This window comes from Equus quagga, chromosome 17 (assembly GCF_021613505.1).
Source record: "Equus quagga isolate Etosha38 chromosome 17, UCLA_HA_Equagga_1.0, whole genome shotgun sequence".
In the NCBI taxonomy this organism is placed as follows: Eukaryota; Metazoa; Chordata; class Mammalia; order Perissodactyla; family Equidae; genus Equus; species Equus quagga.
The window spans coordinates 26,566,090-26,578,468 of record NC_060283.1 but is presented as its reverse complement, the minus strand read 5'-3'; positions in this window follow the sequence as shown (position 1 = coordinate 26,578,468).

Below are 12,379 nucleotides of genomic sequence, written 5' to 3'. Positions count from 1 at the left end.
TGAAGGGGGTTAGAGCTCATATAAAAGAGACCCCACAGGGCTCCCTGGCCCCTTCTGGAAGACGGCTTTCCCCAGAACCCAACCATACGGGCACCTGATCTTGGACGTCCAGCCTCCAGAACCGTGAGAAATAAATTTCTGTTATTTACAAGCCACCCAGTCTGCAGAATTTCGTTATAGCAGCCAGAATGGACTGACACTGGCCCTCTGCCAGGGAGACCCTGCCCCCATCCACACTGGGGTGGGAGGTGAGGACCCTGCTTGTCTCCTTCCAGCCCGAATCAGGCAAAATCCCATCAGGAGAAGAGAACCCACGCACAGTGGAAGGCATGGTTGGAAGTGCTGAGAGGGCACGTGGGGAGTGGGGAGGTGAACACAGCAGCAGCAGGAAAGCACCCTGACCCCTGAGGCTGGAAAAACAACGGGAGGAGGGAGTGGTACAGGAGCCCAGGAGCTGGGGCTGCACGAGAGGACCTGGAGCCATGGAGGGGAGGGAGCCGTGGCCAGAGAAGCCACCTGAAGCTGGAGGTGGGGAGAAACACCCAGACTTCTCTCCTCCTGCTCCCCATCTTCCTTCAGCACATTTCATTGGGTAAAGCCAGTCAGAAGCCAGTTGGCAGGGTTTGGGGTGTGTCATTTGCCCTCCAAGATGTTGAGCAAAACAGAGGAAGGTAAGGAACAGATGTGACAACATAAAAAACAACTGACCAGGACACAGACCTCTCCAAGGTGGCCTCCTGCTCCCGTGTCATCCCCCACCTACTGCAGGGCTCCTCCAGTAGGGGGTGGCCAGACTCCTGATGCCGATGACCACGCTCCCCTTTAGGAAGAGGACCTCTGCTCACCCCTGGTTGGGTCCAGTAGACCCTAACTGACAGAACTGGCCAATCCCTTTGTGCTTGACCGGGGCAGCCTGGTGGTCTTTGCTGGCCTTGTCTATCCCTCCAGTGACTGCCTTTCTCTCTGGTCTTGACTTCCTCCCCATCAGCACTGACCTTGTGAGGCTGGGTCTCACCATGCCCTTCCCCCATGCCTGCCCAAATTATGAGACCAGAGAAGATGCAGCCAAATTCCAATGGTCTCCCACCAAATGCTCTGGTTAAGAATCCGAGGTCAGATGCCGCTCTGTCGTTTACTAACTCCAAGTGAGTATTTTCACCTCTCTAAGCCTCAATTTGCTTATCTGTAAAACGGGACTAGCAATGATACATACCTGCAGGACTGTTGTGAAGATGAGAAAATCAGCTGATGGCGGGAGAGCACTGAGCACCGTGCTCAGCGCGTAGCGAGTGTCCTGTAAATGGTAACTGCAGAAGGCACGGGAAGGAAAGCTTGGGGCCAGTGCGGACTCAGGAGGAAGCACCTCTGAACCTTCAAGGCCCTGGATCACCAGGGTCCATTCATGGGTCATTTTTCTTGAGATCTAATTCTCCCACATTCCAGTTGGCTGAGTAATGAGGCACTCATTTCCCCGGTCTGCACAAGCGGAGTTCTCATGGCTGGAAGAAGGAGATGTCCTGCTTGGAACTGGCACGAGTCCCATTTTGGGCACCGTGAATGGCAGTGTGGATGGTGGAGCAATGAGCACAAGGAACCGGAGTGTCCTTGATGCAGGACTTGCCGAATGTCTGGACATTGCGAGACCTCAGCTGCCTGTTCTCAGCAGGGCCGACCTCTGGTCGACCTTCTCTGGAAGGACAACACTGTGACAATCCAGGTCCTCCCCAGGGCTTTCTCTTCTGTGCTTGGGCAGGAGGTATAGCAGCCGATCAAAAGATTTCTTGTGCTTAACATGGGTTACAGAATCTTGGGACTTCGGAAATTGAAAAACTTCAAACAGAACCCCAGGCTGTTAGTTCTGGAAGGGGCCTCCTGTGGAAGCACAGGGACTTGGGGCAGGAGCCGGGAGGGACCTTGTGACTACGTCAGGTGTTTAGGCCGGGGCAGAGAGAAAGAGATGTTTATTTATCTGGGAGGTAGTCATTATAGGTAAGAGAAGAAACAAAGTCTTGGAGCAGTCGTTCCGCAAATATTCATTGACCCCTTCTGTGCCAGGCTCAGCAGGAACAGGAAGAGGAGGGGGACGCTGTAAGGTAAGATGTGACAGAAAACCGACTCAAGCTGGCTTAGACAAGAGGACATTGACTGGCTCACATCACTCGAAGCCCAGCGGTGGGGTGGGTGTTATGGGCTGAATTGTGCACCCCCTCCCCTCCCTAAATTCATATGTTGAAGCCTTAACCCCCAATGTGACCGGATTTGGAGAGAGGGTCTTTAAGGAAGTAATTAAGGTTAAATGAGGCCATAAGGGTGGAGCCCTGATCCAAAACACTGGTGTCCTTCTAAGAAAGGAAGAGACGCCAGTGCTCTCTCTCCTGGCACACGTGGAGAAGAGGCCATGCGGGGACACAGCAAGAAGTCCAGCAAGAGAGGCCTCACCAGAAACGGGCCCTGCTGGCACCTTGATCTTGGACTTCCAGCCTCCAGCACTGTGGGGAAGTCAATTTCTGCTGTGTAAGCCCCTCAGTTTGAGGTATTTTCTTATGGCAACCCGAGCTGACTACGACTGTGGGCTTCAGAGTCGTTCGGTCCAGAAATTCTGACTCCATTTCCCTGCAGTTTTCTAGTGCTGCCTTCCTAGTGTGTGGCCCCTTCTTAGGCTGGTGGCGAGAGGATTGTCACGGTTCCCGAACTGGCAATGTCCAGAGGAAGAGAAAGAGAGAAGGTTGCTTTACGATGCTCTCTCAGAAAAACAAGGGAGCTTTTTCCCAGAACCCCCCACCAAACCTTTCCTTGTATCTCCCTGGCCCTAACCAGGTCACAGGCCCCATCCTGACCCGGTCCCCGAGGCCCGGGGAAACCAGGCACCTCCTATTTTGTAGAGTATGGGAAAAGCTGTTGTAACAAGGAGACTCCAAATACAGAAGTTTAAGCAAAACAGAAATTTGTGTCTCTTTCATATCATATAAGGGTTCAGAAAAATGCCGTCCAAGACTGAGAGGAGGGCTCTGCCATCCTCCAAATGCGGCTTCCCTCTCTAGGTCCACGGAGATGCTTCAATTTTTATTGTCTCCCGGTCAGGGGGGAGGGTCAGGGAAGTACATGCACATTCCTTTTGAGGGCACAGCTCAGAAGCGGTACAACCGTTTCTGCTCAGAGCCCATTGATAAGAACTTAGAATCACGGCCACATCAAGCTGCAAGGGAGGCTGGGAAATGTAGTCCTTACGAGGCAGCCATCTGCTTGTCCAAAAATCAGCAGTTCTGTTATTAAAGAAGGGGAGAGAGGCTGGCCCGGTGGCATAGTGGTTAAGTTTGTAGGTTCCACTTTGGTGGTCCAGGGTTTGCAGGTTTGGAACCCCAGGCATGGACCTACACACCACTCATCAAGCCATGCTGTGGTGGCATCCCATATACAAAAGAGAGGAAGATTGGTACTGATGTTAGCTCAGGGACAATCTTCCTAAAGCAAAAAAGAGGAAGATTGGCAACAGATGTTAGCTCAGCATCATCTTCCTCAGCATAAAAAAAAAGTGGGGGGGGGGGGCAGAGAGTGGATATTAGGGAACCAGAGGAGTCTCTACTGCACACTGATTAGTTTAGGCCCAGGTTCCTGAAGCAGCTTTTCAGAAGGCCAGTGGGCCCACCCCTGGAACTGGGCAAGAGTCAGCTTCCCCTGGGGCACATCGGCTCGCTTAAACCTCTGCACTCTGGGTCTGTTTGTTCCAGCAGCTTAGCTTGTATGCTAAATAATACACTGAGTCTTGCATTTCTTGACTTCTCTCAGGAAGCTGGAAGGGGGGAATGGGTGTCGGCTAATCACATAGCAGTGTCCACTACATTCCCTGTCTTTGAGGCCCTCCCACTCTGGGGGAAGGGGTGGAGTGAAACAGATAACTCTGGGTCAACGTGACAAACGGTAAACTCGAAGCAATATATAAATCCCAGTGAAAACAAAGGGAAGAATTAAGAGGCTTCTAAGAAGGGTTGGAAGAGCATCATGAGTCCATCTTATCTGGGTCTTAAAGGATGAGTGGGAATTCCCTAAATGATTTTGCCTGGGAAAGGGCATTTCAGACGAAGAGAACAGCAAAGTCACAGATGCGCAGAGGCCCACAGGGTGTGGCTGGCGGTCTGGCATGGCTGGAGAGTGGGAGGTTGGGAGGGACCATGGGAGCCGTTAATGAGGGGCACTTGAAAGTCACAGGGAGGCAGCAGCCTGTCTGACAGGCCCCTGGAAGCCATGCAGGGTTTGTAAACCAGCAGAGATGGCCAGATGTGTGTGTTTCTCTGAGGTAGAGGTGGGAGGCTGACTTCTCAGGAAGTTATTTCACAAATTCGTCTGAATAATGGAGGGAGCCTGTGTCAGGGCTCTGGTGGGAATGGAGACAAGGAGATAGTCTGCAGGGATCTTTGGTGGTAGAATGGACAGAACTTGGTAACTGGGTGACGGGGGGGGGGGGGGGGGGGGTGGGGAGAGGGAGGGGGGGGGGGGGGGGGGGGGGGGGGGGCGGGGGGTTGAGCAAGGACAAGGCGGGGGTGTTAAAAATGATCCTAAGTTCATACCCTTGTGCTACAAACCCGGAGAGGGAGTACAGGAAAAGCAAGTTTTGGGGTTGAGAGGAGAAAATGACTTGCCACCATCCTGAGCCTGGTCCATGACAGACTTCTGTGGTTTTCTTGAATGTACAACGTTCTCTCTTACTCAGGGCTTCTGAACACTCTGTCCCTACTCTGTGGAACACTCCCCCACCCTCCAGGCTCCAACTGGCTAATTCCTCGTTTCCTCCAAGGGCCTTTCTTGACCCCGTAACTCAGGTGAGAAACCCTCTCCGATTGCGACAGTACCCCATTTCTTTTATTTACACATCTCTCACGCAGAGTTGTTTAACGCCTGTCTCCCCCAACTCAGCCTGTCATTTCCATGAGGGCAGGGACCAGGTCTGTGTTATCTGCTGCTTCATTCTGAACACCTCGTGTGTGCCTGGCACACAGTAGGTGCTCCTGCGGGGTTTGAGGCATTCAACAGCTGTCACTGGAAATAAGAGTTGGCCAACAATTTTTATCAGAGCCCATTCAGATGTGATACAAGGCAATGAGGGCACCATGGGGGCAGGTGATATAATCCTTTTGTAGGCCTAGATCAATCTAGACCAGTGGTTGTCAGCCAGGGGCGATCTGACTCCAGATACTCGGGCTGTCTGGAGACACTCCTGATAGTCATGTGTAGACTCTGTGTGTGTGTGTGTGTGTGTGTGTTTGTGTGTGCGCATGCACACCGGCATGTAGAGGGTAGAGGTCAGGAATGTTACTAAACATCCTACAATGCACAAGACAGCCCCCACAGCAAAGAATTATCCAGCCCAACATGCCAAGAGTACCAAAGTTGAGAAACCCTGCTCTATAGATGGGTGAGCCAACCCGATGGCTAAGTTCCCATTTGGCCTACTGGCTGCTACGGCCCAACTGGGTAAAAGCAAGAGAAGCTTAGTGGCTGTCCCAAGAAATATGGACTTGTGATCTGCAGCCAGGAAGCAGCTTGGATCGAGCCTCAGCCCAAGGCCCCAACACCTTGGGCAGTTTCCCCTTAACTGAACTCCGAGCCATAAGCCCAGCGGGCCTCGCCTGGCACTCGTCTCTCTCTGACTCACTGCATTGGGTTTCTCTCGATCTTTGGTGGAAGCGGCCGCCACACTCTCTTCCCACCCATCTGCCCCGCTGATTATTTTCAGCTTGGCTTGCAGAGGCCCAACGCTGCAATTACACCCCAACCTCAATGGCTCCTTCTGAAAATAACATTTGGGTCGAAGAAAACCTCAGTCTGGTGGGCTGGATTTTATACTAAATAGTTAAAGAGTGGGTGTGGGCATGGGGGTGGGGGTAAGGGAGTGGCCCAATGGTACAATTAAGAGAAGAATCTGGAAGAAGGGGAAGGAAAAGGAAGTCAAAAGAGGGAAGGAGTGGTGGTGGGAAGGGCTGTTGCAGAAAGAAAATGTATCTGCTGGGCAGGGGTCAGCCATCTTTTAGAAGTCTTGCGCCAAGTCTTCATTTATGCCTCTAATTGAAGGTTTCGTTGGCTGAAATAACTCGCTCCCACCCCCAGTCATTGAGTCCTGGGAAATTCATGTCTGCCTGGGGCCAGAGGAATTAGCCTATGGGCATACCAACCTTTATCCAAGCTAGTGACCAGATTTTCCGACCCCAAAATAGGAGCCACATGCTTTGACATGGGATTTTTGTTCTCCTTCCCGGTGAGCAGAGCAGTCTGGGAAATGTAGTTTTGTGAGGCTGACGGGTGGGATTTCTAAGCGGTTCCATGGAAAATGGAGGAGAGTAGATAGGACCTTCCAGGGCAGGCATTCTCATGGAAAGCAGAGATTTGTGGGTGACTAGTTCAGAGCAGAGAAGGAAACTCTAGACATGAGAACCTTTGTCCCACCCGGGGGCAGAGGGGGTGGGAGATGTAGGGGCTGAGGAGAGAAATATCTGGAAGCACGTTTGGGTTCCTAAAGGAGGCAAACAGAGATAAAAAGGCTGTATGAGGTGAGATTGGGAAAATAGGCAGGAGAGTTAAAAGCTCCGACCCGGAGTCAGCCAGACTTGGGTTCAAATTTAAATTGTACTCACCACCTGGGTGCTCCCCAGCGGTAACTTTGCCTCCTTAGACAGGCCAGCAGTATAGGCGCTAGAGGGAGGCTAGCAAAGTTTGCATCCCGGCTTTGTGATCTTAGGCAAGTTACTCAACCTCTCTGTGCCTCACTTTTCTCTTCTGTAAAATGTAAACACCCACCTTCTAAGGTGTCATAAGGACTTAGAATAAAGTGGTTGGAACTGTCCCTGGGACACAGGGAATCACTTAACATATGTTAGCTATTACTACTACTTCTGGAGTTTTTCTCCAAATGTAGTAGGCAAGAAACTTTTAGCTAACACATACATCTTTTATTTGAATAGTTATGAATTTATTTCCAAGTGTATTAAAATATAAGACTAGCACATCAGAACTGCAGTTTCTCGAATGTTATTGCTTAGAGCAAGGTTAGGCACAAAAATGGAATTGATTTAAAGTTAATGCAAAGAATTGGGAAAGTTAATAAAATAAAAGTCAATTAAAAATATATAATATAGGTGGAATGTGGGCATAGGAGAAAATCGTGCAGGCAATACCTGAATGGCTGAAAAATTTGGAAAATACTCCACGATGCCATGTTCCTTCTGCTAATAAAACCTAAGACACTCAAAGGTGGAGAAATGATTGGGCAGAAAGACATCCATCAAGACGCTATGAAAACTTTGCCTCTGTAATCACTGTTGCCTTTTCGAGAAATCGGTAGAAGGGCCCAGGCAAGCGAGGCCGGACGCCCTAAGGAGCTTTGGGACCCCCACAGCATTGCGGATTGGGGGGTTTCGGGAACGGAGGCAGAATCCAAAGGCCCAGGTCCGGAAACCAAAAGCCAAGCTCCCCAACCTCCCTCTCCCGCCGCGTTTGGGGCGATTCGGGCCTCTCTGATTTTTTTGGATCACTGGGTCAATCAGTCAGCCAATGCCTCGGGAGAAGTTTAATTAAGCTCAGATCGCCGGCGCGAGCTGCCAAAGGTCTCCCCGCCCGGCCGGCCCCGCCCCCAGCGCATCTGGCCGAAAGCTTCTCCCCCGCCCGGCGCGGCCGAGCCGCAGCCCGCGCATGCGCGTCGGCAGGCGCCCAGCGCCCCGCGGCAGGCTCGGCTCCCGGAGCCGCGTTGCAAACTGTTGCATCAGACAGCAAGCAGCCGGCCGGGCCGCCAGGGTTTCTAGGAAGATAGGAAGGGTTTGCGATCCTCTGTGGTCGCTTGGGAGCGTTGGCCGTCACTCACGGTGTTTACACACTGGTAACCCGATCCCCCTGAAATTTCAAGCTCGCGCCGTCGAGGGGAGGGCCTTAGCCACGGTGAAAGTAGCGAACGCCGCTGCCCCCGAGCCCCGCTCCGCGGCCCCAGGCCGGACCGGCTGGCTGGACTCGGTCTGCTCTCTTAATGGCATGGGCCTGAAGGAATGAGCTGGGTTCGATTTCTCTTCCCGAGTACAAGAATGCCCCTGAGGAATTTCTCGCTCTGTGAAAGTGCAAATCTAATTTCCCCAGACAAGCGCGGTTGCCGGTTCCCAAAAGAGCTTGGAAAGCTCCCAGCAGGAATGTTCAGTGGTTTTCAAATCTCTTCACCCCAGCAGCTGGACACGCAGACACTGACCACCAGGAACTTCTTGGTGGATGAACACACGTCCTTCACAGATAGGCCTTTTTGGCACATGTCGGGCCCCATGTGGTGGCGACTCTGGGCATTAGCCAGAGAATGCACAATGACGGACGCGTGCAGACACACACACACAGACCGAATTCTCTAGATTCAAATGATCCTGCAACTTAGGTAAGGGAAAGGTGTCCTTCTTATTGTCCCTCATTCTTCTGGTCTCTGGGTCACTGCCTTCCTCAAATGGGGAGAAAATAATCTGCATGTAGAAGGGATGGGACAGTCTTAGGGGGTGGAATATTCAAGAAGAATGAGGACTGATCTGGAATCTACTTTCTAAAGAGATTTCCAGGGACATAATCTGAATCTTACGGTTCAATCCTCTCTTTTTTTTTTGGAATGGGTTGAGACCATGTCATTCAGTCCCTATTAATGGATTTTCCAAAAAGACAAAAAACTGACAATTTACCTTAAGCATTCTATCTTTTCTAGGCTGTTGGTGGTGGAAATCTATTCCACTTGAATAACCTTGAAAGCTACATCAGGCCTAGTGTTTTTCTTTCCCCTCATTATTGTGAATCACTCAATCTCAAGATTCGATTAAAAAAAGTGACGCAAAAGACTCCTAAGCATTATCCGACACATCCCTCTTGTCAGACAGTCACTGTTATTTGTGTAAGCCAACATTTCCCTTTGAACAGCGGGATATTATAGCACTATGGGATTTTTCATTGTAATAGATGCTTCATAAATACGGCCCGGGCTATTTCAGTCATCAACAGTGACCGTATGAACTGAAGGATGACAACTCAAAAGGGATGGAGGGAGTGTGGGCAAGTGCTGGAGCTGGAGCATTTCCGGGCCCTGCTTCTGAGGGTCCATCAGGACCCAAACCTTCTGCCACATGGGTGTCACCAAGGTGGTGTCCTGGGATCATAGGGTGTGGTCTCAGGGAGCTGGCAGGAGCTGATAGAATGTCAGGTGTGGCTGAGCAATAGTCTTCACTGGAGAGCAAGTCATTTACTATTGTGGGCCTCTCCAGGCAGGAGAGTTGGAGCTATGAGGCCAGCAGCCAGGTGGGAACGGGGAGAGAGTAAGCTTATGAGCGCGTGTTAGGTTCCCTGCTGTGCCATGTAGTGGGTGCTCAATGCACATTTGCAGAAAGAATGCACTGAAAGAACGAGGGAAGGCGCAGAGAGAGGAAAGGTCAACAAGTCCAAGAATGTTACAAGAGGCAGCCTGGGATGCGCAGCGCTCTGTTGTGTCGAGTAACAAGGGAATCCTTCTAGTTCAAAGACATAAAGCAAAGGGCCAGCCTGGTGGCGTAGTGGTTAAGTTCACGCACTCCGCTTCAGTGGCCTGGGGTTCGCAGGTCCGGATCCCAGGTGTGGACCTATGCACCACACGTGGAGCCATGCTGTGGTGGCATCCCACATACAAAATAGAGAAAGATTGGCACAGATGTTAGCTCAGGGCCAATCTTCCTCAAGCAAAAAGAGGAAGATTGGCAACAGACGTTAGCTCAGGGCCAATCTTCCTCACCAAAAAAGAAGACTTATAGCAAGAGATTCAGAACTAAGTCTCATGAGGTCCCTTCTGCCTTGGTTTCCCTCTTTGGAAAAGCTGCCAGTTGGTGATTCCAGAATTGACCAGGCATTCTGTTTAATCAAGCCTGGTGACATCATCAACGATTGCTTCACCTCGACTGAATTCCCAGAGCAAACTTCTGGAAAAGTCTGAGGGAGGGCGTGTGACCCATATCCAAAGGACAGGAAAATCCCCCAGAAGCCACACTTTAAGACCATAAGCAAAGTGTGGCCCAGATGGTTAGAGGATGCAGACATACACAAAAGGGTGATTCGTCTTCCACATTTATTGGGTACTCACAGATTCTAGACACTATACCCAGTCCAGATGCAGACAAAGCTCCCGTTCTAAGAGCTTATGATCTAAATTCCTTGTGGAAAGTCTGTCTTTGAAATGTTTAAGGCACCTCATTTAATCCTCATTTCCACTTCAAGTCATGGACCTGCTTCCGGAGAAACCCATCCCTTTTGAAGTTGGTAGCTGGCCTTCTGCTTTTGCTATTTATGTGCCAATTGAAAGGGTGGAGAGAGCCACATTAATTTTGAAATAAAACACAAATAGCGAAATGAGGCTTGGTTAAAGTAAAAACCACAAAAGGACTTTTTTTTTTCCTCTCATACTTTTCAGATTTTCCTAGAACCACCTTTATTTCCTCAGAGCCCAGACATAGAAAGTGAGTGGGCCTCTCCGGATGCTCTTCCAAGAGAAAGAGAAAGCCCGCTTCCTCATCTCCCCTCAGTGCACCTTGAAGTTTTGCTTTTCATTTTTAGACAGTTGAGTCCCAAACTGGGGCTCAGAAAGGAATCGAAGCGTCTAATTCACATGTGGTGTTTCTAAGCATCTTGGAGGAGATTTCGGTTTGCTTTTGCATAGCCTGTATCTTACCTCTTCTGTTCACTGCATCAGCTTGTGCATCCTGGGTGATGGGAATGGGGCTCTCAAGTCACATCCTCCTGGGTGGATTCCCAGTGTCGCTACTTACCAGTCCCGTGACCTCATCTGCTGAAGGGGAAGAAGGATGCACACCTCTCAGGGCCGCAGTGAGGACTAAGCAGTTAAGACCAGAATGGGCTCAGCAGAAAGCAAGCCCTTAATACACCGCAGCTATTAGGAAAATAGATCCTTTCATCTATCTGCTCCTTCTTTAACAAATCCCCTCCCCCTATTTTGGAGAAGGAAAGAAAATTAGTCATCCATCCCAAGTGGATGATTTATCCCCATTTTACATCACCAAAGGGCCAAGTTTGACTTGTAAACACCTGGGCCTTTTAATGGGATGAGACCAGTGTTCTTGCTTCTCAGCAAGAGGCGACCCAACCGGTGGCGGTGCAAGGACTGGGCAGAGCACAGAATATGGGGAAGGGTGGTGTGGAAAAGCAGGCCCAGAGCCGAGGGGAGGGGCCGGAGGGGTGCCTGCTCCCTGGAAAGACAGGTTCCCGCTTCGGGATTCTGAGTCTCCGGGTCTGCAGGCAGAGGCCCGCCCGCCTCGGGGTCTGGTGACCGTGGACCCGAGGCGCGTGCGGCAGCGCCCTCTGCCGGCCGCGCGGGACAAGCGTCCAGCCCCGCGGCTCTGCAGGTGGGACCCGGGATCCCTCCCGCTGCCTCCGCCCCCGCCCCCGCTCCCGCTCCATCCCTTCCGAGGACCGCGCGGCCAGGTCCCCGACCGGATTCCAGGAGACGCGTCCTTATCTGACGCCTGCGGGCTGAGCAGAGACGATGCTTGGAAACATCCGATTCACCTGGGGATCGGAGGCCGCGGGAACCCACCTAAACCCCGCAGGGGCTGCGCCTCTTGGGCTCCGCGGCCAAAGTCTGCCGGGCTGTCGGAGGTGGTTTGGAAGTGGCATCACCTATGGCCAAGACCGCGGGTTCTGCGGACAGAGAGGAGCCCTGGGTTCGCTTTCTGCCTCATCCATTTTCCAGCTAGGTGACCTTGGGCAAGGTACTTAAATTTCCATGGGCCTTTCCTCATCTTTAAGATGGAGATAATGATCCCAATCTTGGTCGGTTGACATGAGGATTACATGGGATCAGACAGCCTGGGTTGGAATTCTGGCACTGGCATCAGCTAACGGTGCGCCTGGGGCAAGTTACTTAACCTCTCTGTGCCCTGGTTTCCTGCAAAATAGGGATAACGGTACTTGCCTCCGAGGGTTGTTGCCTGCAAAGCGCTTAACGCAGTGCCTGGCACAGGGGAAGCGCTCAATAAATGGTGGCTATTATGGTTGTTGTCATTATTGTTCTTAAGACCGCTACACGAGCAGGCTCTAGCTGGCGGCTATTTTTAGTTTCTTTCTTGGGTCCGGCTATTTCTTTCCGGGCATTGTTAAAATCTGTTACCCTGCGCTCGCGTCCTTATCTGTAGCGAAGGGCAGTCGGCCTTCCCGAGTGTGGAAAATCGAGGTGCCCCTGGAAGAGGGCCAAGGACGCGGCCGCGGGCTGCGGGGCCCGGGACCTCCCGGAGGATGCCCGCGCCGCGCCGCCTCCGCCCGCGCCTCCGTTCGCGCGCGTCAGAGCCGCAGTGACGTCGCCAGGTCCGGGGGCGCGGGGAGGCGCGGCGCGGGAGGCGCG